Below are 22,412 nucleotides of genomic sequence, written 5' to 3'. Positions count from 1 at the left end.
TTGGTTCAGGTGGTAAGGTGAGCGATGGGGGGCGGCAGATGAAGCTTCACTCCCTGGCCCGCCGCCCACCTCCCCCTGTGGACCCGGTTCCTAAGAGGCGGCTGACCGGTATCGGTCCACGGCCTGGGGATTGGGGACCCCTGACTTACACAACCTCACTCAGTACTAACAAGTAGGGTGACCTCCAATCTGAATACCTCTGAGAGTGGAAGGGGACGCTGTATATACTACACCAGAACACAGGCATAAACCAGGGCTGTCCTGGCAAAACCAGAAAGTATGGTCCCTCTACCTCTGCATCAAGTATTGTTGCTACCTCCATTTTTACAGACAAGGAAACCGACACTAACATTAAAGACAGGATTCCCTTAACGCCCAAAAAGCGGTCTCCTGAAAATGTCAAGGAATTCGCACTACACATGCCCACAGCCATCTTCTCCGAAGCTGCTGGTTGATGGCCTGAGTGCCTAAGGTATGCCGACCACGGCTGCAGCGGAAAAAGTGCCCACTGTGGGGATGGAATGAGGCCAAAGCACCCTTCTTGAAGGACAATGAAACAACTCTGCCCTGTCCTGACCCTCTTGCTTACCTACCCCGTGAAAGGTTCCCGTACAAGTTTCTGAGGAAGGCCTGAAACCACCCCTGAGCACCAGCTTTCCATGGGAACTCCAGGGGCCTTCGATGGGAGGCCGGGAAAGAAGCAACGACTGCACTAGAAGCAGAGCGCAAACCAAACCCCAGAGAGGCCCCGCCCCCCGCCTGCCTCTTTCCAGCCTCCGCAACCAGAGGAGCTGCCACCATGTCCGCACGCCTGCAATGGCTGGTCGTCCGGAACTGCTCCAGCTTCTTGATCAAGAGGAACAAGGAGACGTACAGCACCAAACCCAGTAACCTAAAGGCCCGCAACTCCTTCCGCCACAATGGGCCCATTCACCGCAAGACTGTGGGTGTGCAGCCGGCGGCAGATAGCAAAGGGGTCGTGGTAGCGATGAAGTGGTGATCCGGCCCGCGAAAGCCGGCCACCTATGTGCGGACCACCATCAACAAGAACGCCCGGACCACACTCAGCAGCATCCGGCACGTGATCCAAAAGAACAAGCACCCCACGGATTGGCGCCTGGCCGACCCTTGCAGAGCCAGCGCCATCCTGCGCTGCCAGAAGCCTGTGACCATGAAGAGGGAGCAGACCTGCCCACCAAGAGCTCCTGAGTGACCCCCTTCCCCAAAGCAATAAAGATGTCGGCCGATTTTTCTCAAATTAAAAAAATAAATTTAAAAAATTAAAAAACCAAGAGAGAGTTGGAGGATCACAACGGAGAAGAGACACTGGACAGCCATTCACTGGTGACAAACCATCCCTCTGCATAGCCTGGAGATGCCTGTGAACAGTGATGCCCTCATGAATAAGCAGTCTAAAAATGAGTACACCAGATCGCCCGTGACCACCCCAGGGAGCACCCTCCCTTAAGTCACACGGCTAAGACTTGAACTTGGAGCTGCCTGCGTCTAAATCCCACAGTCTCCTCTAGAAGGACAAGGTGCCATTCCTGTGGGCTAGACACCTTGCTGGGCACAAAGAATTAGCCACGTGTACCCACTGCACAGCCACATTACACACTATACGACCATGTTTAAAGCACTGTCAGGGAAATGTCTGGTTCTCACAGATGCATTGGGTTAGATCATATGATCTATAATCGAAGGCAACTGAGGCTCAGGAATGTTCTGGAACTTGCTTAAGATCACAGGGCTAATGTGTGACTCAAACACAGGTCTTTGTCTTCTTACACCAAAAACCAAGTTGGTGATGGTACTGCTGAAATGACAGCACCTGAAGCCCGTATCCTCAGGGCTCTGGGGTCTCCAACCAGATTCTCAGGTGCCTTCCAAAGTCACAGACGGGCAGCTAATGCTACCAATTAGCACACCATGAAATAATAAGTTTCTCACCTGTGTATAGGGCTTGCTAAGGACTTTCACATCAATTATCTCCTGCTCACCAGCAGAAGTGAAGGAAGGAACAAGACAGGAGCTTTAGAGCTGGGAGTCTGACTCTCACTCTACCACTTAAGCACCGCAAGGGAGGTTCCTTCACCCCTGAACTTTTACAAGATTGATCCTGCCGACCCATCTCTTGGATGGCAATTGTGAGCTAAGTAATAAAAAACAACCGTAAAATGCATTCGCCACATAAAAAGTGCTACAAAGGCTACAAAACGCTAATGGGTTCTATGAGATGGGTTGTGATGGGCAGGTTTAAGACGGAAAGAAAAAACAGCAGGATCTACCCTGTAAGGGATCTAATGCTGGCAGCCTGAAAACCTTTAGGCAAGCAAAAATAAGTAAAAATAAAGGGGGAATGAGGGTGGGGGCCGCCACAGGCAAGGAACCTTAAAGTTATCATGCAGAAGCTTGGTTCCGGCAAACAAGCGACAGGAATAAATAGCAGAAAAAGAAAGAAACCCCCAAAGCACTCTCAGACTGAAAATGAACCTTCTTAATCACTTTGTTTTCAAAGTGCAAAGAACAAGGTTCAAGCCCAGTAACAACGGATCTCCAAGTTACAGTCCCTCGCAAATTCTCCCAAGCAAAGCCCCTGGGGGTGGGGTGGAGAAGGAATGTGTCCAGCCAGGCTCAGCAGAGAGAGAATCAAAAACACCCTTGAAACAGAGCAGGAAAGGGAGTAAGGGCCACACCCAACTCCAGCTCAGTCACACACAAGGGTGTGACTGAGCACTTCCCTGGGGCCTCAGTTTCCTCACCAGCAAAAGGAGGAATCAGGTCGCTCAGGCCACCTAAGGCCCCAGCCCACAATTCTAAGGCATGAACTTGCTGCCAGCCTGTTGCTTCCACTGCCTCCAAGCTTTGGTGCCGATAAAACAGTTTTTCCAGTCAAGGCTGATAAGCTGGCAAATAATTGGAAGGACAAGAATAGGAACTAAACTGCCTGATAAGATTCTAACAGTAAACAACTTTTTCCTTCTCTACTCTGCTGACCTGGTGCAGGCCGGTGTTTCCTGACCTGGAACATTGCAAGCAGCCTCCTAAGCGGTGTCCCCGCCTCTGGCCCAGAACTGCTATCACTCTGCCACCAGAGTTCTCTGAAACACAGACCCAACAACACCCTCCTTTACTCAAAAAGTAACAAAAGCCCTCCTGTTCCCTACCCACCACCACCGCTGCCATCATCCTTAGCTCAAGCTGCCAGCCCTTTACCCTCGAATCCTCCCTGGCCAGTCCCATCTTTCTCAGTGATCTCCAAACACACCCCCCAAACACTCTTAGGCCTCAGGCCCGTGCCTGTATATCAAGGTCTCTCTGCCCAGAAAGCTCTTCCACCTCTGTCCACCATAATAACCCCTACTCACCCTTCAAAACCCAACCCAATGTCTTCTTCTCCATGAGCATTTTTTCCTGTTCTTCCAGGTAGTCAGTCAGCCATTTCTCACGGCTCCCATTATTTCTTTGTTCATCACCCTAGTAGGGCCTTCCCATGTTCTATTTCAGTCTGTCTCCTAGGCTGGAATGAAGATCCTTGAAGACAGAGCCTTAGCTGTCTTTGTAAGATCAGTTTCCAGCATTTCTGTCTGGCATGGGGTAATCACTCAGGACCCGAGTGATGTGCTGAACTGAACACAAGAGACAGAGATGCATGTGATCACACATATAAGTGGGGTATAAGGGGGCTAAGAGTATGGGAATGGCTTCATGGCACTAGGTGGGTTTTCTGTATCAGTAAATGTTACTCATTCTAAATGAGTAAACAAGCAATTACTGAACATCTTCAAGGTACCAGAGATGAGAGGTATTCAAAGAAGAGAAAGCCAAGGTCTTATTTACTTTGCTGGGTGCCATTCCTAGGATCTGTCTTCTCGCCCCTGAAAATATCTTACCTGGTAAGTTATCAAAATGCAAATAACCCACCTGAGGTGGGTAGGTCACAGAAAGAACCTTAGTTGATCACTCAGAGTCCTGAGCCTGAAAGCCTTCTTGGAGGAAGAGGTCTGCGTGACCTAGGGAAGGCCGGGATCCAACAGGAGCTATCTGGCTCGACTCCGGAGAACGTTATCCCAGGAGCCATAGACAATGACTGAGATCAAGACCCTCCATCACTCCCCTACTTTGTCATCCTATTTCCCCAACTGCCTCTCTGTGGGGTACCTCAAATCCTTATTACTCCAAGAGACTGGGGAGAAGGCAATGTTGGGGGGAGGAAGCAGATGTTTGCTAGAGAAGCTCTGTCCTCTCCAGTTAGCTGTGCAGAGAGAAGACACCCAAAGGGTAGAGGGAATGGCAGCATCTCAAGAGAGACCGGGCTGAAGCAGCACCAGTATGGAAGTGAAAAGCCTGCTTGCCCGGGGAAACCCTGGATTATGGTCCTGCTGGGGCCCAAGGAATGGGTACTGAGTTAAATTCTGAGGAAGAACATTGAAGGACAGTGGTGACTTTGTGAAATAAAATTCATATTTCATGGCAAGGCAAGAAAATTTAAACATAAAAATGCTTCCCTGCCCTTTGGCCCCCTGTCTCCCCGCGCTGCGCATCGAGTATCTGCATTACGATTCGACCAGACCTCCCCCCAGCGGCAGGAATACCTGCTCACCCGTCGACAGCAGCATGCTCCTAGCATCAACCAGACAACGCCTTAATAACATTCCTTCTTGATGTTGCAGGGGTCACATGACCCACCAGGATGATGCTTAGATCTGCATTAAGTAAACTGTTGATAATATCAATACATCATGTGAGGTACGGCCCTCTGTCTCAAAAAGCTTATATAACCGTGCCTTGACTTCTAACAGGCGGAACAGTTCTCAGAGGGTTCCGAGATGCTCTTCCCGGGTTATAATGCTCAAATTTGGATCGAATAAAATTTTCCAGTTCTTTTTTAGATCGACTGATTAATTTTCATTGACAATTTTCACTTTTCCTTCTGTGGGCACAGAGAGAGCGGTGAAGATCACGGAAAGGTTCTAAACTCGCCATTTCACTTAGTAGTTGTGTAACCTTATTTAACCAAACTCATTTTCTCATCTGCAAAATGAGATTGATAATCATAAAACCTACTTTAATGAATCAGTATGGGAATTATATAAGGACACGGTAAGTACTCAAATTTTTAAAATTATGTTAGTATTATTAAGAAAGAAGGATCGAAAGATAAACATTTTCTAGCCTCCATTTTGCGGTTTACCTGCTTCCAAGCATGAATCCCATTAACCCCCTGGCCACCCACCCACCCTATTTGTAGAAAGTCAGGAGAGGTGAGGTCCTCATCAATGCATCAGTGTCCTTCCCCATTTCTATGACTCGCCATTAAGAAGGCACTGCCATTTCCTCCACGCATCCAAGCCATCTAGAGCAGACTCCCACGTCACGATTCGATTCCTTCCTCCCTTCCCCACCTCTGCTTCACACACACCTTCAAGCCCATGGATTTCCACCCAGATAAGCTTCCTGCATGCATCACAACTTTACCTCCCCTTTCCTCGCCTCGGTTTCTTCCAGCGGGGTGCTGCCTTCCAATGCCATTATCCGGGAAAAGTCCCCACCCAGCAATGCACACGCTGAGATAGGACTCCTAATTACTGCCCAGGGTCAAAGTCTCAGCTCCACTCAACCACTTATTAAATATGTTACTCTTCTTCCTGCGCTTAGCATCCCAATACCCAATCCCACAGATGCTTCCAGAGCCCTTGCCCAGCCTTGTTTTCGTACAAATCTCTAGAGAAGCCTTTAACGGCCCCTAGAGCCCACAAGATAAATTTAAATCTACTTAGCAAAGAATGAAAGTCCTCCCTTTTCCCATTCCCCACCACCCTGTTCATGCTGGCCATGCAAAAACCAGCCTCAACCACCATGCTCCTTCCCTACATTTGTCTGCATATGCCTAACAGGTTCAGCCCTTACCTGTTGTTCTTCCACTTGGGCGATTCCTATATAACCCTAAAGATGATCTTCAGACACTGCTCCCTCTGGTAGCTTCCCTGAGGTGGAATGACATCGGTGCAGCAGAAACATAGCCCTCGAACAGCACCACACACACACACACACACACACACACACACACAGGTGCTCCCCAAGAACAGGGACCATGTCCTCCTCATCTTTGCACTCCCAGGGCTAGCCAGTTCCTGCTTCACAGAAGGGAGGCTCCAGAACCTGTGTGCTTCATCCACTGCTCCTCTCCGTTCTGTGTAAAAACAGCAGCGTGCTCCATCCTCTGGTTTTATTATGTTACCTGGCATCTTCTATCTCACTGCCCATTTTCCATTTACTGCAGCAAATACCTGGGCTAAGGGATCCTCCCAGTCCTCATGGGTTACATTCTGCCCTTGGCCAAACCGCCCCCCCCCAAAAAAAAACCACCATCATTCCAGCATCTTCAGCCATAGCTCTGAAATCAAATTCAATTTGACCTTCCCATTCCTAATTAACCCATGCTAGCTCCACAGGAGGGTAAAGTCAAATATTAACATCAAGAGGCAAAGTTCTAGGCTGTCATTTTGAGCACATTTCTAATCAGCTCTGTGACCTTGGGCAAGAGGTAAAATGGAGATGACAGGATCACCAGGCCCAATTCTCAGGGGAATTTTGAGATTCAAATGGCATATCTGATGGAAAACTTTTATAAAGTGCAAAGCACTATACATTCATAAAGGGTATGATCAACAAATTTTATCAACTCTTAAGCATCAAGGGTAAGATGCACCATTATCAACTTAGAATGAAGAGCTGCTCAACTATGACACATCTGTGATTATAAGACAACCCAATTTCAGTGATATTAAAATGTGAAAAAGTGTCCTTTTTATGCCTCAATACACACAATGTACAATTTATATGCCTCAATAAAATAAGGAACCTGCAGTAAAATTTTCATCTTTGCCAATGGCACATAACAGACACTCAGTAATACATGTGGGGTAAATGAGCAACACCCCACCGATATTCTTAGGCCAGATTATGGCCTCTGTCACTGGAATGGGCAGCAGAAGGCCTCCCAATGCCAGTTCCTCTCCTCTCACTCATGTCCCAGCCTGCTCAAAACCCTTGAATGATCAAGTCATATCCATGCCTGGCATTTTTAAGGACCTTCATAATGAAGCCTCCTTTCCCATCTCCCACTGCCTGGAACTGACTGTCCACTGGCATATGTCACTCGAAAAAGGGTCCTACTCAGTCAGTCCCAATCATAGTAACCAGCTCCACAGCTGTTTCTCCTCCTTCTGTCAATCCCCAAAGCAGGCTCTAGGCCTGCCCGCTGCTTACAAGGAGCATGACCCTGGGCAGCTGCCTGACCCAAAGGCCCCAGGCGTGCACCCCTACCATTCAGACAGCTAACCTCGGCTACCTATCTCGTATCTAGAGTCTACACTCTAGACTCTGCAGGCCTGGGTGTTGGTGTTGGGGGACTGCCTTGCAAAAATTAAATGCAAGATACACATTCTTGCACCTAGAGACCGTCACACAGAGTGAAGTAAGTCAGAAAGAGAAAAACAAATACCGTATATTAACGCATATATGTGGAACCTAGAAAAATGGTACAGGTGAACCAGTTTGCAGTGCAGAAATTGAGACACGGATGTAGAGAACAAACGTATGGACACCAAGGGGGGAAAGCCGCGGGGGGGGGGGGGGGTGGAGGTGGTGGTGTGATGAATTGGGCGATTGGGATGGACATGTACACACTGATGTGTATAAAATGGATGACTAATAACCTGCTGTATATTATAAAAATAAAGTGTATTCTTATACTGAGATTAAAAAAAAAAAATACACATTCTTCCTTTTGACTGAGTCTGGTGCAGGCAGAGACCCTGAAAGGAAGAACGCTGGTCACGGGGTACAGAGAACCCTACTGGAAGTTCTGGCCTCCCACCGGCTACCATTATTCACTGTAGGCTTTAGAACTGGCACCCATCTTCTCTGGGCTTTTATTTATGTTTCCCTATCTGTAAGGGCAGGGAGGGTGAGGATGCACTTCCGCTTAAAGGCTTTCTTAAAATGCTCTTGTGCTGGGAGAGGTAAGCCATTGCCAAGTCACTAACACCTTCGTGAGAATGAGTTTTATTGGTAAGCAAGCACTAAAAAAGGGGGAGGAGGTGGAAAGAGAGACGGGATTGGACACAAGGTTAAGGGAGTCTGCTCCTAGAAAAGCAGCTCAAACGTGAACCTACATTTTTGCATTTTGTGTTGAGGGCCAGCAGACACTGGATCACTGGGAAGGGAAGGGAAGCCACAAAGCTCTTTCAGCTCCCCCAGCACCTCAAAGTCCCAAAGACACCCCTCAGGCCCAATTCCACTGATTACCTCATCTCCTGTACCCGCGCCTCCCAACCCGTGCTCCCAGCACAGTAACAGTTAGAGCTCCATCCCCACTCTCCACATTTTGAGTCTTCTCTGCTCTGCGGTTGCCTCCCGCACAAGGCCTCCGCTCCTTGTGCCTGGCTGGCTTCAGAAAACCCCCCATCCTTCCAAAGCCTCTGATGCTTCCTGAGGGACGAGGAAACCAAACTGTTCTCCGAGCTCCTTGAAATTTTACCCTTGCCTTTTCCCCAACACTTAGCACCTCCAACCTTGAGTCACGTCTGGCTCCTCTGGTTGACTGTACGCTCCCTGAGGGCAGAGTAAGGGCCCTAAATGCATCTGACCCAACAACCTGGCATGGCACGGGCTCACAGTGGGCGCTGGAAAACTGCTTGGAGAAAAGGAACTAGGAGTCGGGAGCCATTTATTTTAATTATGGCTCAGCCTCTAGCGAGCGACTTTGGGGAGGCTCTCCTCCTCTCTGGGCCTCAATTGCCCCAGCTGGAAAATGGGGAAACTTGATGTGAGGGATCCTAGGCCCCTTCCACTGTGACAACTGTGATTCCGCGAAAGCTCGGAGCTGCTGGGTGTGGCCCCGCCCCCTGGGAGCCCTGAAAAGCCCGGGCAGGGGGCGCGCAGGGAAGGCCTCCACCCGCGCCCAGCCCCCGGTCGACGCTTCCCGAAAAACTCGGGGTCCCCTCCCCCACGCGTGCACCCCATGATTACGCTGCGGCCGGTACTTCCGCACCGCGGGCCCTGCGGCCCGGCCCGGGCGCGCGCTCGGCGTCCTGCGCCCCGCGCTCCTGCCACCCCGGAGGCGCTCGCGCTCGGGGAGGGCTGGGGGTTCCCGAGGCGCCCGCGGGCGGAGAGTGGGGGGAAGGAAGGAGGATTTGCAACAAATACCTCGGGGAGGAGGCGGCCGGGGCAGCGGCGGCGGCGGCGGCTGCTGGAGGCGGAGGCAGCGGAGAAGGAGGAGGTGCCCAGGCACTCCCCCTCCCATTGTCCCCAGGCCCGGCCCCGCGCCCCGCACCGCGCCCCGCGACCCCGGCCGCGCAGCCAGCCCTTACCTTGCAGCGCCCGGCTCTCCCCCGCTCGCTAAAGCTACTTATCCCAGGAAAGCTCGCACGGGGCCCGGGAGCGAACCCACAGACAAAAAGTGAAACTTCGGCAGGGCTGGAGCGGCTGCTGGTTGGTGCCTTTCCCCCTCCTTCCTCCCCACCGTCCCCACCCCCTCCCCTCGGTCTCCCGTGCGGTGCCCTGAGAGCTGGAGGCTGACGTCAGGGGCCTGAATTCCTGACTTTGCCTGCACGCATTTGTCCATGTAAGGTATGGGAAGGCGGGTGCCCGCGGGGCCGCCGCGCCGCGCCGCGCTCGCCGCCGGGGGAGGGGGCGCCCGCCGCGGGCCGTGGCCTTGCCCCAAGGTGGGTGCGCTGACGACAGTTGATTTCCTGGGAGGAAGGGAAGACGCGGGGATGCGGGGAGACTGCAAAGGAGGAAGGGAAAGGGAGCTGTGGAGGTTTTGCCTGCACTGGAGGAAGAGGAAGGAGACGTAGAAGGAGGAAGCGGCCGGGGCGAGGGGCTGCCGAAAACATGGGGGAACCTGCGTCCACTGTTAGGGCACCAGATTAGGGGGCTGAATCTGAGCAGACGAGATCCTGCCGTGGAATCCCCTTACGAGATCTTCCTCGTGAGCCCCGCCCCGGATTCCCAGTGAGGTTCAGAGCTGGCCCAGACCAACTTCCAACCCGTCCACTTCACACATGGGAAAACTGGAGCTCTCGGAAGAGAAATGACTCTTACAAGGTCAGGCCCGCCACAGATCCAGGCGCGGGACCCGGATGCTCGGCCTCCCAGCTGTGTTCCTGTCTCAAGGCAGAGCCCTGACTCCCTCCTTCCCGCGGAGCAGTGAACCAGGCTAGATGTCAGCGGACAACGAGGACCACCCTGGGAAGAGATTCAGAGCTTCCCTGGGCCCCAGGGGGAGTCAGTTCCTGGAATGTCCTAAGTGCCAGTGAGCCCTGGAAAGCCATGGCTATCAGTTGCTTCAAGGCAACTGCCTCTATCCGGTGCTCAAATAAACGAAACCCTGGAGTTCACTTCACAGCCCTGCTGGAAGCCCAGAAAGCTTATTCTGTGCTTACAGCTTAAAAAAAAAATCTGCGAACTGGGTGAAAGGCAAGCCTGTTCTTGGAAGGTTTGAGTGGGACTTTTTTTCCTCAGACGGTTGTAAATGCGAGCAACCAGGGGACCCACCAGTAACTGTCAGGGGGTTAAAATGTGCAGCAGACATTGCCTGGAAGGCACTCCAAGGCTGGAGACTGTTTCCTTGTATTTCTGTCCTACTGATGTCCACCTCAGCACATCATAAAAGCACTTTCTCACTGGTTTATTAGATCTTCTTGTTAGGACAAATTATAGTCCATCGTTTACATTTGAGGTAAAAAGTCAGGTTAAATGACTTACCCAACACAAAATAAGCAACAGAGCAAGCACCTGAACCCACCTCCCCCCAGCCAGGTCACCTGACTAATCCCATGAGTTTTCCACCCAACAAGGAGGCCCTGACCTCCTAATTTCTGTTAATTAATGTTGAGAGTACACCGTGAGTTACTAATTCATGAAACCTCCAAAACTTGGTTCTTTGGGGATTTGGTGGGATTCTTTTTGACCAAGAATTAAACGCAGAAACACATTTCTGCACTTACCATTTATCGAGCATCTTCTTAGTGCAAAGTCTTTGAATCCAGACGTTCTTGGGTCCAAATTACTCCATCTCTCTTGCTTTCAGTTTCTCATCTACTCATACAAAAATAAACTATGAAGATAGTAGTAGAGGTAAGGTCAAGGGTACCTATTCCATGCAATAATGAAATATTTTTGTCTTTGCAACTAATGTAGTTTGAAATAGGAAACATGAGCTCTTAAAGAGATTTTATTCTGGGGCTTTCAAAAGATCATTCTATTACAACACAATTCACTTATTCTGTTCTCAACATTTCAGCAAACCCACATTCTGAGTGCTATTGTTTAACATGAAAAACTCCTGGTATCACACCAACTAAGAATAGATTCACCCATTCCCCATTGGACATAACGGGACTTGACCAGTGCTGCTTTTTTTTTCTTCCCCAGTAACCCACTTATAAAGAATAATAGGGTTCTAATGAGGATTAATAAGATTTAATAACCTATAATTAGCATTCATTTCCTTCATCATACACATTGTAAGAGTGCGGTGTTAGGGCTTCCCTGGTGACGCAGTGGTTGAGAATCTGCCTGCCGATGCAGGGGACATGGGTTTGAGCCCTGGTCGGGGAAGATCCCACATGCCGCAGAGCAACTAGCCCCATGAGCCACAATTACTGAGCCTGCGCATCTGGAGCCTGTGCTCCACAACGAGAGGCCGCGATAGTGAGAGGCCCGCGCACCGCGATGAGGAGTGGCCCCCACTTGCCGCAACTAGAGAAAGCCCTCACACAGAAACGAAGACCCAACACAGCCATAAATAAATAAATAAAAAATTTTTTAAAAAGGCAAAATTCCTTTAAAAAAAAATTTCTAAAGTGCGGTGTTAGATCCAGAAATGCTCCTAATTACGTTGAAACTGTTGTATGAGTGTGTTGGGGAAGATCACTATGTCTCTCCTCCTGAAATATTTATGAATTGCTCAGGTGGGCCTAGAGTTAGCACAAGCATTATATAAAGTTAATCACAAAAGATAATTTCTGCTCAGGAGGCACTCACCAGGAGTGTAAGAGGCAAAGTCATAAATTGGATGCTTGGGTGAACCGCGTGCAGTGTTGTCATCAGTGCAAACCCAAATCAAAAGCCTCCTCATTTGCTGATCTGGTTTCTTTTGTATTCACACTTTTCTCAACAACCCTATTAAAACCTGCTGCGTGCAGGGACTTGGGAAAGAAGGGAAGGCTGTGTAAATCTGCAGACTCAATGCTAGAGAAATACAGCTTTACCAATTCAGAGACTAAAAGAAGCACGGAATTTCAGGTGGGGCGGAGGGCATGTGACTGAAGGATTGCTAGTGATGACACCAAAGACTGAACAACGCTAGGCTGTGTTCCCACCATTTGCTTGCATCCATGACAGTCCCTTTCCCCAAGGCCTTTGTGTAGCTCTTGTCAGTCCTTTCTCTGTCCTCATATATGCCCGGCAGTATTCTAAGGATTTTTCATCTGCATTTCACTTAACCCTCAGAAAACCCTTCTGAGGTTGGCATTATTATTTTCTCTAGCCCAAGGAGGTTAAGTAGCCTGCTCTTAACACAGAGCTAGTACCCGGTTAAACTGAGACACCCCACTGAGCCCAGGCAGCCTGACTCTTCCCTTACCCACTGCTGAGTGGCCATCTGGTCTCAGATTGAACATTCCAATGTGCAGAACTCATAATCTGCCATGGCTGACCAAGAGGAAAAGATATGAAGAGGCTACTGGCGAGATAATAAGAACAGGGACACTGAAGATAGAAGGTAAATACCAACCCTATGTGGCCTCTCCCCAGCTTAAAACCCATCAGGCCAAACTCCTCAGTGTAGTTTGCATAGCTCTTGAGCCTCACGTCTGCCAGTCCTGAACCCTCCAGCCAATTGGAGGTCTGGTGGTTTCTCAAACACCTTAACTGACCCTGCTTCTCTGCCTTTATATGGGTTCTTCTTTCTCCCGGGAGCTCTCTTTCTTCTCCGTACACCTGGCGACCCTTACCTAGCTTCTTCAGACTCATCTTACATATCACGTCCTCTGAGAGGCCTTTTTGCCCCTCCCACCACCTCCAGTGGATGCATTGCCCCTACAGAGTGATGGGAGCACTGTGCTTACCCTCAGTCCCTGTGACTCTGCATGATGTCACTGGTCACCTTGTCTTTCTCAGCCACTGGGCTGAGAGTGCAATTTGTCTCTGAGTCTCTAACAAAGTGCCTGCCGTTGTCAATGTAGGCGTTCAACTGTTGTGTTCTGTTTTTCTCCTTCTTGTTCCTGGTCAAAGGGAGAGGAAGATGCAGAAGGTAAAAGGCCTGGGCATTTAAATAAAATCAGATAACTTCCTCAAGAGATGAAGACTGGATGTAAGCAGACCAGTGGGAAGGGAGAGGAAGAATCAGCAGAGCCTGGCCACTTGGAAACAGAAGCAGGATGGGCATGGGGAAGCAAAGGACAGGAAGGTTTGTAGTCCTTTCCTTGTCCTAAGACTGCTTTGTAACCTCATGGCAAGTCACTTCCTCTTGGGTCTCGGTTTCTTTATCCACACAGTTAGGTTCTCAGACTTTATGCTCTCCAACATTCTCTTCATTTTGAGGCTACTTTCAACCTGTTGACCAAATTCATCTTCCCAGAGCATAACATGCCACATTATACTCTGAACTTGTAAAGGTTCCATGATATCAACCACATTAAGTCCAAACTCTTCAGCTGCCCCTCCCTGGTTCCATGATCAGCTTTTTCCAACTGTAGACTGTACCTCCAACCCTCCACCATCACCACCGCCACACACACACACACACACACACACACACACACGCACGCACGCACACACACACACACACACACAGAGCTTCCTTCACTTCCTGCCTCAGGACTTTTTCTCATCTAGTTCCCTCTTCTCAAAATACTTTCCCAGGCCCACCTCCATGAATGCAGATTTTACCTGTCCTGCCAGCATCCTCTCAAGGAATCTCTTGCCTGTTGCTCATTCCCTACAAATCTCCTCTACTGATATGAAAATAATTTCTCTATATTCTGAACAAGGCACGCATTGGATTGTCCCATTGCACTGTAATTTTTCCGAAGTGTGTTTGATCTGCTCCTGTCAAACATACAGCTCTTCACAGTGGGCTCCATATCTCCTTCATTTCTCCTCCCCAGCAGCCATTGGCAACACCTGGGACTTAACAATCAAATGTTATCCAGTGAGTGAGTGAATGCAAGAATCCTTCATCTTGGCTAGAGAAGCAACACAGTTGATATCGTCTCTCTGGAAGACTGGTCATGTTATCTTAGACCATGACTCTGGGAAGGTACCAGGAGGGATGAGGGAGAGGGGGAGGATTTAATATTTGTCATTTGTTACAATGTGCCCTGTGTGTGAGATTCTGGAGAAACCGTGCACCTCAGATTGGGACTTGAACCCACATGCTGGGACTCGAACCCAGCCGAAACCCACAGTCTTCCAACTGAGATCACACACCTGGTTTCAGAACTTAGTGAAGCTCAGGTTCTTGATGTCTCATCACAGAAAGAATTCAGTGAGAGACAAAGTGATAGGTAAGAAATGGATTTATTTAGAGAGAAACACTCCACAGACAGAGTGTGGGCCATCTCAGAAGGTGAGAAAGGCACCAGAGTATGGGGTTGTCAGTTTTTACAGGGGTGGGTAATTTCATAGGCTAATGAGTGGGAGGAGTATTCCAGCTATTTCAGGAAGGGGTGGGGATTTCCAGGAATTGGGCCACCACCCACTTTTTTTTAATTAATTAATTTATTTTTTATTTTTGGCTGGGTTGGGTCTTTATTGCTGGGCGTGGGCTTTCTCTAGTTGTGGCAGACAGGGGCTGCTCTTCGTTGCGGTGCGCGGGCTTCTCATTGCAGTGGCTTCTCTTGTTGCGGAGCACGGGCTCTAGGCGTGCAGGCTTCAGTAGTTGTGGTGCGTGGGCTCAGTAGTTGTGGCTTGCGGGCTCTAGAGCACAGGCTCAGTAGTTGTGGCGCACGGGCTTAGTTGCTCCGCGGCATGTGGGATCTTCCCGGACCAGGGCTTGAACGCGTGTCCCCTGCATTGGCAGGCGGATTCTTAACCACTGCGCCACCAGGGAAGCCCCACACCACCCACTTTTTGATCCTTATGGTCAGTCTTGGGACTGTCATGGAGCCTGTGGGTGTGTCATTTAGCTTGCTGATGTGTTACAGTGAGCGTATACTGAGGCTCAAGATCTAATGGAAATCGACTTGTCCTATATCTTGGACCCATTTGGTTCAAATCAGCTTACGTTATGTCCTCGGGCTATGTCATTCTTTCAGAGGTTGTGCCCTGCCCCCTTCCCTCCTGTTTCACTAGGTCTTCTCACATTTAGCATATATCAGTTTTACAAATTATCTAAGGATATAGTTCTGCTCTGGGAGTAGACACAGAATTAAAGCAATGGTTGCTTTGCAACTTTATATCAAATAAATTCTTTAAAAAAATACTCAAGGTCAGCTTTTTCCAGGAAGAATTAAGCACAACTGACAGTTTAAATATTTGATGTGTCCTGCTCTATAGCTGAGCTTAATTCTCTTCTCAAGACTATCGTACCAGCCTGTGATGCAAGCAAGACCTCTGACCAGATCAGATAAGCATCAGCCTTTTGTAAAGAGATGAAAACTTACATGGTAAACAATAGTGGTAGGCTTTTATTAAATGCAGTATTAAAGATAATGAAGTCCATTACAAAAGGTCTGTTTACTCTCTATTCTTCACATCTCATTGTACAATGGGAAAAAATTATCTCCATGTAAAAAAGGAATAGATTATCAGACTTCCTAAATGAATATTTTCTCCCTGCTTTGAGAGGGAGAAAAGACTTGGATTTTTCTTGAGGGAAAAATGGTATCACAAGCTACTTTCTTTATTGGTTTTGAGAAATCAAGCCAATGTGGACAAATGATAGTTTGTATCTGCCCATGAATTTCTGCACAATTTTACCCAGCTTTGCAGCCCAGTTTTCAGCCAGAGGCTGTAATCATTGTTTGCATATTATCAGATCGCAGGATCGGATAATCTGAATGCATTCTGGCCCATCCCAACTCACCCCTTGCACAAGTCTGCTGGCTTTTGACCTCAGGTAAGCCCAGAACATAGGAGAGCTGTGACCACGCCTGGAAGCCAGTGAAACTTCAAAGGTCAGGCAGTCTAGTCTGACAGGGGGCCAGTCTGTGGTAGTAGAAATGTTGATGGATGGAGCTTTAATCCCTCTTGGGCCCACTACCAATGAAAAGTTTCACAGAGACTCAAACACAAAGGGAGACAGTTTATGCCACCTTTTTATTGTAACAAGTATATAATACGCACTTGCTAACTGTACTAGACCTAGGAATAGTGTTGAGAAAAATAGACACAATGCCAATTCTACGTGTTAAAACAAAGATAAAACAGGATAGCAACTCCAAGAGAAGGAGTAGGTGAGATAGCTCGGCTGAGATCTCCCAATGGACCCCTGGATGGACTGGACCTGCTACGTCAGCCAGGAGCCTCTTTTGATAGTGATGGAGCAGGCTAGGATGAGCCTGAAGACACGCCCCAGGGCCTGTTGAAGGAACACAAACATGGAGCACACATCTGTGTCCTCACAAAACAGCAAGAGGTAGAAAATAATGTCCAGAGGTTTGATGTCTGCAGCCTTGGTCTTGGTGGCCTCTCCGCTTCCTTTAGGAAGCTGTGTAGAGCGGTGTGACTTCTGAAGAGGGTCTGCTCGTTCTTGATGATCTGCGTATCTGGGGGTACGCTTTAGGACGTAGTTTGCCCCATTCGTGCCTGTGATACATGGCCTCACCCACTCGTAGGGAATCACAGCAGATTTCAGGGCAGGAGAGAGAATCTCTGCCCAACAGTAGGGATTTGATTAGATTTATATTTCCAACTACAGTTTTTGGTGAATGAAAAGAGGTCCATGATATATATTTTGACAGCTTAATTGCGGTATAATTTATATACCATAAAATTCATTCATTTTAAGCATACAAGTGATTTTACATAACTTTATGGAATTGTATAACCATCACTGCACTCTAATATTAGAACAGTTTCATCATCCCCCAAAGAAACCTTGCACCCATTTACAGTCATTCCCCACTTCTGCCTGCAGCCTCAGGCAACCACTAATCTACTTTCTGTCTCTATAGATTTGCATATTCTGGACATTTCATGTAAATGGGATCATAAATTGTGTGGCTTTGCATCTGGCTTCTTTCACTTAGCATAATGTTTTCGAGGTTCATCCATGTTGTAGCATGTATTAATGGGTTTTGTTCTTTTTTATGGCCTAATACTAATCTATTGGATAGATATACCATATTCTGTTTATCCATTATCAGTTGTTGAATATTTGGATTAGTTCAACTTTGGAGCTATTATGAATGACACTGCTATGAATGAATCATGTAAAACTCTCTGTGTGGTCATGTATTTTCATTTATCTTGAGTACACGATGTTTTAAAGTGGAAAAAAAAGGATAGGCATATAAAGAGGAATCTGAAAGGATATGAACTTAGGTTTTCAAAGTGATTATCGTTAAATGGTAAGATGATTCCTTCTTTTTGCTTACCAAAATTTTCTTACAATAAGCTTATATTATTTTAACTTTTCCTATGTGTCTGGAATAAGACAAAGACAATATAGCGCTCATTTTTTAAGACAAAAAAAAAAACAACAAATATTTGGAAAGTTGCAGCCCCTCTTTTGACAATTGAATCTTCTCGGGAATCCTTAGCAGGTGGTTTGTAGTGAGATATTATTTTGAAATGTTTAATGAGATTTTTACCCATATTTCTAACCGTTAGCCCTTCACTCAACCAGTTAGCTTAAGACATTCTGTGTTAGTGCATTCCCAGAGAAAGGGTGGAATAGACCTCGAACTGAATGAGACTAGGTTTCTCCTACCTTGCAGAATAAATTTAATTTTAAGTAGAAGCTCCCAATTACAGACAATTTTCATATTTTTATTTCTCACTTCTGAGTTGCGGACTCAAACTAGTATTCTCTATATGTTATCCAACCTTTACTTGAGAACCCTCAAACTCAACATGGCTCTAAATTCAACCTCCTAAGTCCTCCCTACATTATACCTCCCTACTTCCAACCATCCCAGTCACAACCCTGAATCATTCCTGACATCTCTCTCCCCCCAGCTCCTCTCTTCAATGAGTTGTCAAGTCTAGCAGATTCTGCCCTAAACAGTTCTCTCCCACTTGTCCCCTTGTGTGACGTCAGGTCCTCATTACAGTGTAGTCCCATCATTGATGCATGTCGCATCCACAAATTCAGCATGAGAGCAGAGAGAGGAGAGAGGTAACCATGGAAATGCCGCTGGTGGTCCTTACCACCAGGGTTCTTGTGAGCAGGAGGTGCAAGATGTGAACCTGCCCTCCCACACTGGGTCTCCCAGTCTCTGCCCATCTTTCATTGTCAACTCTCCCACCTCTATGATTTTGTTGTTTAATGGTACCCATTTTTTATTCAGCATGGTCCTCAGTTAAAAGCCAGCTACTGCTTCTGGGGCTCAACCAATAAACAGCAATTAATTCCAAAGCTGGAGGAAAAACAGGCTGGGTTGGGCACCAACAGGGCACCTTCCTAAGTATTTTTCAAGGATAATTTCAAGCAAAAATTTTCACTATATGCTTTCATTTCAATCACTAACACTAACATTAGATGGGGCTCCACTGAATGGTCACCAGGAAAATTCAAAGGCACTATGAGTACACAATATTAGCACAATCCTACCAAAGAAACAAAAAGAATTAAAATAAATATACATGTAGAATAGTAGGTCAGCAATTCATGTTTGCATCCTAAAATGATTTTTTTAAACCAAGGGGGCTTGGTGTTTTCACCTTCCACTTGAACCTTAGAAATTCCCAGTCAGGCACATGATATTTCATTTGTCAGGTTGACTCATAGATTACCCCACTACCTTAATATCTCACCTTTAGATCCTGATCCCCTCTAGTTCCAGATCACCCAGGTGGCTGCAGCTATGTGACCTGAGCCTCAGGTACCTGCAGGGCACTGAGAAGGCTCTGGCAATAAGATATAGCTTCCTTTCTGCAGGTTTTCTATTATAAGTTTTCTCTTTGCTCACACATATGGCTTAATAGACAGACAGGAAAAGAACAAGAACCCTTCAAGATTTCCTTAGCAGAAGGATAAGCAGTGTGAATGTTTTCTGGTGGCACTTGCAAATTCCGAATAGGACAGGTCACATTTTTTAGGCCCCCTGTACCATGCACAGATGAAGCACTCAACCATGTAACTGAGCCCAGGGGAAGATGCTCAGGCAAGGAGTCAAGAGACTTGGGTTCTAGTCCCAACTCTGCTAATAATGAATAATGAATGTGAAAGCACATTGCAGACTATAAACACCATGCAAATGTATGAAACGATTGGTATTGGTTTCCATGATTCCTAGCACTGCTTTTCCTATCCCCACTGAACCTTTTCAACATTGTTCTCAAAGTTAGCCTCCAGTGTTCTCTCATGGTCTAATTGACCCTTAATTTGTCAACTTATTGATAACAATAGATCTACTAAACCACAGTTTGACCCAAATGCAATATATATTGAGCCTTGATTTCCCTGAATAGAATGTAAATAAGAAGACTTTCTAGGGCATCAGGCTCTTAAATGGAGGGTGACTTAACTGATGCTTAAATGCTCCTTTTCTTTAAAGAGAAAAAAAGTGGTTACACATTGGGATGATGGCTGAGTCTCCAATTAAATTCTTTAAAGCACATGGCTTTGACATTTTATTCCTACCTCTGATTACAGTTAGAGGATTGTGCTTGATCACCATGGCAGAGGTAGAAGAAACAGATTTGATTTTGTTTCCTTCTGTTTTATATTGACTAATGATTACAGTTCAAAAAGTGTCTAAGTGGCAATGTTTCCCATTGCATATTCCACACTTAATCAAAAGGAAAGTAGCATTCATTAGGGTAAAGAATAAAGAAAATCAAGAATCCTGGGCAGTTTATCTGATCCCGTTGCTAATCCCCTGCTTACAGTTTGATTATGAGATGACAAGCTTTCACACTTAGTTTGTCCTTGTAGAGAGTGAGTGTAATGCCAGAAGCTCTCCCTGACCCGGCACCTTTTAGCTTGGTTCCTGCCTCTGGTCCCTCTTAGCCCGCCTCATCACCTGTGGGTCAGCCTTGCATGCATATACAGGTATGTAGCCTTTAGAAATCACCAAATCCCATCCTCCACTTTAATAGGTGAGGAAACTGATCCTCTGGGCAAGATCTGTACCCGACAGAGCCCTAGGTAGCTACCCCTTCCCCCATCAGACCTCTGTTTCTACTTTCTCAGAGCTAGGAAATCCCAGCCCCAACCAACAGGCCTGCACAGAATGAAAACCTGAAGACACCAGGAACTGGGCCAGAAATGGAATATGACATCCAGCTCTCCTCTGAGAATGGGTTCGACCCTGACCCAGGTGGATAGAGTGAAGTCAAGGATTTACTGTGTTATAAAAGCAGAGGACCACTCACTTAAGAAACGGTAACCAGAAAATAAGACCACCACGGGGTCTGTTTAAAAGGTATTGATCGTATCATGCAGGGTTCTTAGTTGTAAATTAGTTGTGAATTAGTCTCTGACAACATAAACAGAAAATAAATTTATTAAACTGATGTTGAGGAGCTTCCACAGTCTACTTTGAGACTAAAGAGCAGATTCAAAGACTATATAATAAGCTATTTAATTGCTCCCATGGTGACACTCCTAAATGCCACAGCTGGCTATGGACATTAGTGCTTGTACCCGACCCTAGGTGCTGCCTCTAGAACTGCCGCCATGCTGCATCGGGAAACTGGAGTTGGCCAGTTCTGCTCTGCTTCCTTGATCCACTCATGTTAGTCAGTGCCTAGACCAGAGACATCTAATTGGCAGAGCCTACTCCGTGTGCCCTGATGGGAAGAGAGATGGAGAAATCGAGTTTCCAGCATTTTCAGTTTCTGTATGGAAAACAAGCTTTGCTCCACAAAATGGGAGATTCTCCAAATGTAGGAAGGAGGAAGGAAGAGATTCAGATGCTGAGACACAAAAAGAATGACAAATGTCCATGACCCTATAGAACAAGGGAAAAGAGAATATTATCCTGGAAAAACACAGGGAGAACAACCTTTGATTTGCCCAAGGAACCAGAAGAAAATGAGAAAGAAGTTTTTGGTATTCTCTAAAAAGTTAAAGGCAATGCCTTTTGCAACAAGGACATAAGTAATAAAGAGAGATTCCAATACGAAAAGACAACAGAATAACTGAAATGGGAAATGGACAAATATTTAGGAAATTTTAAAAGTGCCAATAGCAGAATTAACATCCACTTTGGGGGCAAGAACCAAGAGCAGAAATCACCCAGAAAAATCTAGCCAATGACATAGAGGATAAACTTAAGATTATCTCTCCTAGATTATGGAAAAAAGCCTACAGAGATCAAAGTAAAAAGAGAAAATCGTATATGTAAATCAGGGGCCAGAGATCCAACCTGAAAATTATTGAAAGTAAGTCCTTAGGAAGAAAACAGGACCTGGCTGGGAAACAATCACTGGTCAGAAACACTAACTAGGGCATCAGTAGAGGAAACTTTCCCAAGCTGTAGAGGTTACCTGGGTGTGCAAGTCACAGGCTCCACACTGCATTCAAGGCAAAACCAAAGACAAGAGATTCACACGCACACACATCAGGGTGAAATGTTTGTAACACGGAGCAAAGCAAAACGACAACAACAAATCCCGTAAACATCTGGGTGGCAAAAGGAGCTTACCTAGCAAGGAATAAAAATCACTTCAGCCTCAGGACTTCCCTGGTGACGCAGTGGTTAAGAATCCGCCTGCCAATGCAGGGAACACAGGTTCAAGCCCTGGTCCGGGAAAATCCCACATGCGGCGGAACAACTAAGCCCATGCGCCACAGCTACTGAGCCCGCGTGCCTAGAGCCCGTGCTCCACAACAAGAGAAGCCACCGCAATGAGAAGCCCACGCACCGCAACAAAGGGTAGCCCCGGCTTGCCACAACTAGAGAAAGCCCACGCCCAGCAATGAAGACCCAACGCAGCCAAAAATAAGTAATAAATAAATTAATTAATTTAAAAAATCACTTTAGCCTCAGCTTTTTGGGCCATAATACAATGTCAAAAGTAATAAAATAAGATTTATATCATTTGGGGGAGAAAGGTTTTGACCAAATGAACATGTTTTACTTGTGTGAAAGCAACAGAAAGACATCTTAGGTGTGAAAAAGAAAATACTCCAAGGTCTCGCTTCTGAAAGTATGGTCTGTGGACCAGCAGTACCAGCACCATCTAGGAGCTTGTTAGAAATGCAGAGTCTCCAGCCCTCCGGACCT

General features: G+C 47.0%; 1 pseudogene; it reads left to right on the top strand.

The window, feature by feature from the left end:
* The first annotated feature begins 799 nt into the window (after positions 1-799).
* Positions 800-1,213, top strand: LOC103090096 (60S ribosomal protein L28 pseudogene; annotated as a pseudogene).
* Positions 1,214-22,412: the final 21,199 nt, after the last annotated feature.

Source organism: Lipotes vexillifer, unplaced genomic scaffold (assembly GCF_000442215.2).
Source record: "Lipotes vexillifer unplaced genomic scaffold, Lipotes_vexillifer_v1.1 scaffold388, whole genome shotgun sequence".
Classification (NCBI taxonomy): domain Eukaryota; kingdom Metazoa; phylum Chordata; class Mammalia; order Artiodactyla; family Lipotidae; genus Lipotes; species Lipotes vexillifer.
The sequence above is the reverse complement of the archived record's forward strand: the minus strand, read 5'-3'. Positions and strand labels throughout refer to the sequence as shown.